Genomic DNA, 6000 nt, shown 5'->3' with positions numbered 1-6000 from the left:
CAGAAAATTGAGCAATGGAAGCTCCGGTGGCCCTGAACATTGCTCCCATCAATGCACCTCATAAGGACCTGGAGTGGTTGCCCTTGGCTGATAGGGATTTTCAAATACAAGACCTAACTGGTTACAAAAACCACCTCCAAGCATTTTGTGAAATTAGGAACCGTCACCTAAGCAAAATTGATCCCTATGGGATATGGGAATCCAATCTGCCCAGGTACTACCTCCCCTCAGTAAATGTATTCCAAGATGTAATCCGCCTGTGCTGTGCCAATTATGAACCTATCAAAAGAGCAGTTATGACTCCAACTAGAACTGTCCTTTTTCATATAACTCCTAAGTCCATAAATGAGATGTTGCACTTCAAACCTACTCAGCCTCTGGCTCCTCTTTCCATGGGATATTTGCTGGAGCAAGGCTCTAAACTATCCACTGCAGAAATAGGCCGGATTGCCAAGTTATTTATGAGACCAGATTGCCAGCCCAAAGAGCCACCTCCTTTTCACCATGTCTGGTTCAATGAAGATGGAAGATTCATTATTGATATGATATCCTATGTCTTGGGATTTAAAACAAGTGAATACATTGATGAGACCATTTTAGGTTTGTTGTCCATGTTTATTCCAGGACATCCTCCTGTTGTCAAATATGACTTTGCTACTTTCATTGTCAACAAGATCCATGACCAATTCATAAATCTAGACAGAGAAGGAGTCTTTAAGTACACATCATATATATATCATCTATTCTTATACTATCAAACAGACAGTTTTCAGTTTCCCATCAGAAAATTGGATTCTAAAGGAGAAAGGAGGTTTGTGATCTTTTGGACCTCAGTCTTCCATGAAGTCCATAGCTCTCCTTACAATTACTGTGAATTCATTGATTTGTTTATAAATCCGGTCTCCTCTCTGCTGATGAGAACTCCTCCTCCCAGACTCTCTGGTGATATACAGAAAATTTTACAGCTCTCCCAAAGCTATAAAATAGGTGACTGGTACTTCTACCAGAATCACACTGAGATCACGATATATGGTTGTGAGTTGTGCCCTTACAAACTGCCAAAATATGTGCCTATGAGACTGTTTGATCTAGAATATTTCAGGCAATTTATCAATTCAGATTTGACTCATTTTTATGGTGCTAAGAAAAAAGCTCAGCTAAAATTAAGAAACCAGTTAGGCCCTTTCATCATTAACAAAAAGGAAGCATGGCAAGATGCTGACAAAATATTGGGTGAACAACTCAAATTAAAGAGGAGCTTTTGGTGGGTTCCCTATGACCCAAATGGCTTTATCACTGAAAGAAAAGTGAAAAATAGGCTATCAGCTTACAAATATTGTAGGATCCCTGAAATAGAGCAATTTGCTAATCAAGATGAGTGGGTAGATGGCACATTAATTGAAGAACTCACTGAGGAAGAAAAGATGGAACAAGTAATGAAAAATCTTGAAAAGACTCTTCACCTAGACTCTTTTGGACAGGTGTCTTTCAAACTGCCTCAGCAAACCAAAGTTGACACATTTGCTGCTGGAACTTCTAGACAGCCTACAAAAGAAAGCACTACATCAGCTGTAGGGACATCTAAGGGCAAAGAAGTGTTGGATGCAAAGCAGCACATAATGACAGATCAGCCAGCATCATCAAAGGAATAGGGCCAAAAGAAAATTCCTCCTGCCCAGACCAAGGCACCAAAGATACCAGCATTACAGACTCCTCTAAATGAGGAAAAGGGCAGGAAAAGGGTTAGAGAAGAGACCACACTTGTAAGTGGACCAGCAGAGCAACCAGGGGAAAAAAGGAAAAGAATAAGTCCTCTACCTGAAGAGGAAATTATTGAGGAAATCATAGAAAGTCCAAGAGGCGAGAGGGCAACTAGCCCACAAACATCCCCAGTGGTAGGAACATCCACCAGATCTCATAGGCAGGAATTGGAGAAACAACATAGTGTGGAAATTTCCTCCACAAGGCCACAAAGAAAGCAAGGTTATGATATCAAAAGAACATTCATGGACATCAATTCCCAGAATGAGCCAATAAGACTGTAACTTTATGATCAGTTTCTCAAGATGACCCCCACCAAACAGCAAAGGTTAATGTCTGCATATGACATTAAAGAAGGAAAAATGATCTTAAGCCAATTTAGGCCTAAAGTGCAGCAGCCACAGTCAACTGCTGACTACATAAGAACAAATCTGGAGGTCCTTGCCAAAGACATTCATCCTATGGACCAGATTGAGTTGCACAAGAAAACTGGAGAGATGGTCTACTCTACATTGGCAGATAAGGCAATGTTAGCTCACAAATTGCAGAACTCATTGAACAACACATCTGCCCAACTAGATTTGGAAAAGGCATCTTCTTTAGCCAAGGAAAACAGGATAAAGTCCTTGGAAGAGATTATCATTAAGCTAGGACATGATCCCAAGGATTCTAAAGGAATAAAAGCATTGATTAAGAAGAAGGAATATGCCATTGCTGCCCTCAGGAAACAGTTGAAGCTGCCTATTACCATGCATCCACAAACTACAGAGGTTGTGCAGGAAAAAGTAGAGGAGGACATGATGGATTTGCTGATGAGAATGAATCAAAGACTAAGTGAGATAGAGCAGGAATTGGAGAAAACATTATAGGAAAAGCAGGGAGTGTCAACCTCCCAGCCATCTGAAGTAACTCCAGTGGTTACAACTGCTCCTCCCACAGTTGCAACAGCAGTGCCTCCCATTGTCCGAGCATCAACAGCAGCAGGTACTTCAGCGACAACAATAGCAGCAGGCAACAACACTACCATGACCACAGAGGAGTTAATAAAAGCTATGGAGGATCTAAAACTCCAAGTATCAGAATTAAAAGAGGCCAAAGAGAAATTGGCAAATTTAGAAATAATTTATAACAAATCTAAAATGACTGTGGCAGAAAATATAAGAGAGGTAAAGGCATTAGAGAATAGGGTAAAAGCATTGGAAAAATACCTCTCTTTAGATAAGCCTCTGGGAGAAATCAAGGGCATTTTGTGGGCTAACATTAGTGAATCCATTAGTAATGTATAAAGATCTATTCAAATTATATATGAGCAGATTGACTTGATAGTAGCAGCCCAGGTGGAAATTCAAAGGGTTAGAAATTTATTGGGACATATGCCCAAACAGGCCAACATGTTAATACAATTTTTGAACACTAAGACCAGTGAAGAATTAGCAGCACTGGACATCAAAGACCGGATAGCCACCATTCTAACAATCAAAAGAGTTTTGACCATGAGAACCCTGATGCAGAATTTGGAGAGGAAGAGCCAAGATATGCAAGTGGAGATAGACTCTTTTATGGAAAAATTTGCAGTTTTGCATGAAAGGGGCTTGCCAAGTCTAGTGGGAAACAATGAATGCCTGTTGAGACAAGCTGAGTACCAGCTTAGGTTGAATAAACATGTTGCTGATCAACTAAATGCATCATCAAGTACTCCAGCAGAGAAGACCCTTCCATCTGGCCAGACTCTTTACAACAACTTGGAAAATCTATTTTATATAGAACATGAAGTGGAACATCTTTTTTCAGTCTAGCCTAACTTCTACAGGTACACGGATGCAGATGAGACTTTGAGAAAGCTGCTAAGACATCAGTTATCAGAAGAGTAGTGGTGGCAAAGTATGTTGGAAATCCTGTAGGTGGGTTTCAAACTTTTGTTTTTTCCTAGAATACAACAGATATCATAAAGCGGAGAAAAGGAACGGGTGAGAATCTCACGGGGCTATAGTCTATCAAATCAAAATTAAATACACTTGAGGAAGCCCAACCAGTAGCGTGGAATATCAGTGGAAACATCCACTGGCCAACTCACCGAACTCATAGTCAACACATCTCACCAATTGAGCGGCCAGCACAACAGCATTTACTTCTACATTTATTTCTTCATGTTCCCAAGATCATTTACTTCTCCTGTAAAGTAGGTAGAAGAATTTATTACTAGATATTATCTCTTTGAGATATTTTGTAAACATTTTTGTACAAATACCTCCCTAAGCGAAGTATTAGGGGTTGCTGATACATCTCTCAGACTGCACTGTAACTCTAAAAACTTTTGAATAAAAAAGTTGTTGGAATCCATTATCGTTGGACTGTCTGGATGTGGAATTGATAGCAGAGAACTATGTTACAGAATTCTTGAATCAATTTGTGGATCAATAAGTCTCTCTTACTTGTGTTTCCAGTTTCTTTGTTTACTATATCATATATGTTTCGTGATCTGAATAAGAGGGAACAAGAATAACCCAGAACTTGCTTAACAGTACTCTTTGTTCAGTCTCTACTATTATTTATGCTTTCTTCAGAATTAGCATAAGCAGGAATTCTTAATTGCTCCTGTTTCCCCTGGTTCTTACATCTTGAAAATTAGCTAAGGAATTATTGACTGCTCCCTCGCAATATTCATCCACTTTCCTTCTGTCAACATGATGAAGGATTCTTAATTTCCCTTCACCCCCTAACTCCATCCCACCTGATTCCAGCTTACAAATTGTCCCATGGTTGATTACCTTGCTCTGTAGTACCACCCTCTGTCAAAGAAACCATATCCAGCAGTTCATCCTCACAGACTCCAATATCCCAATGGACTGAACTTCTCAGATTTACACCTCTGTTCTATTGAATGTCACCATCCAAAAATCAAACAAACCCTTGTACTTCATAACTAGCCTAATATACCCCAAAAAAAAGCTAAATCATAAAGAGATAGCCCTCTCTGGATGCATATTGGCTAGAAGCTACTTCTAAAAGATTGGTCTGTGGTTACCTCAGTTGTATTCCCTTTTCTACAACTTTTGGGGAGCAACCTGAGTGATAACACATTCAAAGCAAACCTGAGTCCTCAACATAGAAAAATTATGAAGAGCTAGTCTCTGAAAAATTGACAGAGATTAGGAAGCAAATCAAGCAAAAAGGGAAGATGAAAAAGAAAGCTGGTGAAACTACTAGAAACAAACTTGAATCTTCATTACAGAAAGATGATGAAAAATTAATCTATGAAGAATTGAAATATATTAGGAAACAAATCAAGAGAAAAGAAAATATAAGAAAGGAGAAAAAGGGTACAAAGGAGGAGAATGTATGTCCTCTACAACTTAGAAGGAGCTCTAGGCTCCGAGGTATGGTAAATAATATATCATCAAAGGGGACAGAATTCATAAATTTAGAAAAATAAACCCCAGCACCATCTTCTGATAATGTTCCATCTACACACAATCCTCAAAATTCTCCTGAACGGTATTTCGAAGGAAACCCTAGTAGAAGATCTCTAGGCATAGACCCAGTGCAGAAAAAATATATGACTATATAGAATCACTAGAAAGAAAAAGTGCGTCAATGGATCCAGAATACTCTGTCAATCCATAACCCTCTGTCAATCCACAAGAACCTCTAATTTACTCTCTCAAACAAGAAATCTATGAGTTAGAGATATTGAACAGACATATCAAGAAAGAAAATGAAACCTTGAGGGAACAAAGTAAATTTTACAAGGCTATTCATGATAATACAATTCTGCATCTAGGGTTGTGGTATAAGAAGAATAGGAAGTTGAAGAGGAAGAATAGAATCTTGAACAAAACAGTCATCAACCTTAAATACAGGCTTCTTATGAAGAAACCTAGAATGGCAGACACTTCTAAGAAGAGCAAAAAAAGAAAATTGAATGTACTAGTAGAAGTGTCTGAGCAAATGAAATAGGAAAGATGAATTCAAATTTTTGGCAAATTTCACGAGGACATGCAATGATTTTGCAGTGGGGGTATGTTGAACCTCAAAATTACTCTCTCCTTGACAACATTTGTCACCTCTTTCCCTTTCTTTTCCATAAGATTACAGATCCCAATCGATGATAAATGATAGGTTTTGTCTTAAGGAAGGCATTAAATGATTGACATGTTATATTTTTATGTTTTTTCTATTTGAATAAATTTTTTCAAATTAGCTACGGAACCCAGCCTATTCTGCATCTAACTATGTATT

This window comes from Pinus tabuliformis, chromosome 2_2 (assembly GCF_031772625.1).
Source record: "Pinus tabuliformis cultivar Carrire ecotype Pingquan chromosome 2_2, CPIR1, whole genome shotgun sequence".
In the NCBI taxonomy this organism is placed as follows: domain Eukaryota; kingdom Viridiplantae; phylum Streptophyta; class Pinopsida; order Pinales; family Pinaceae; genus Pinus; species Pinus tabuliformis.
This window is presented reverse-complemented; position numbering follows the sequence as displayed.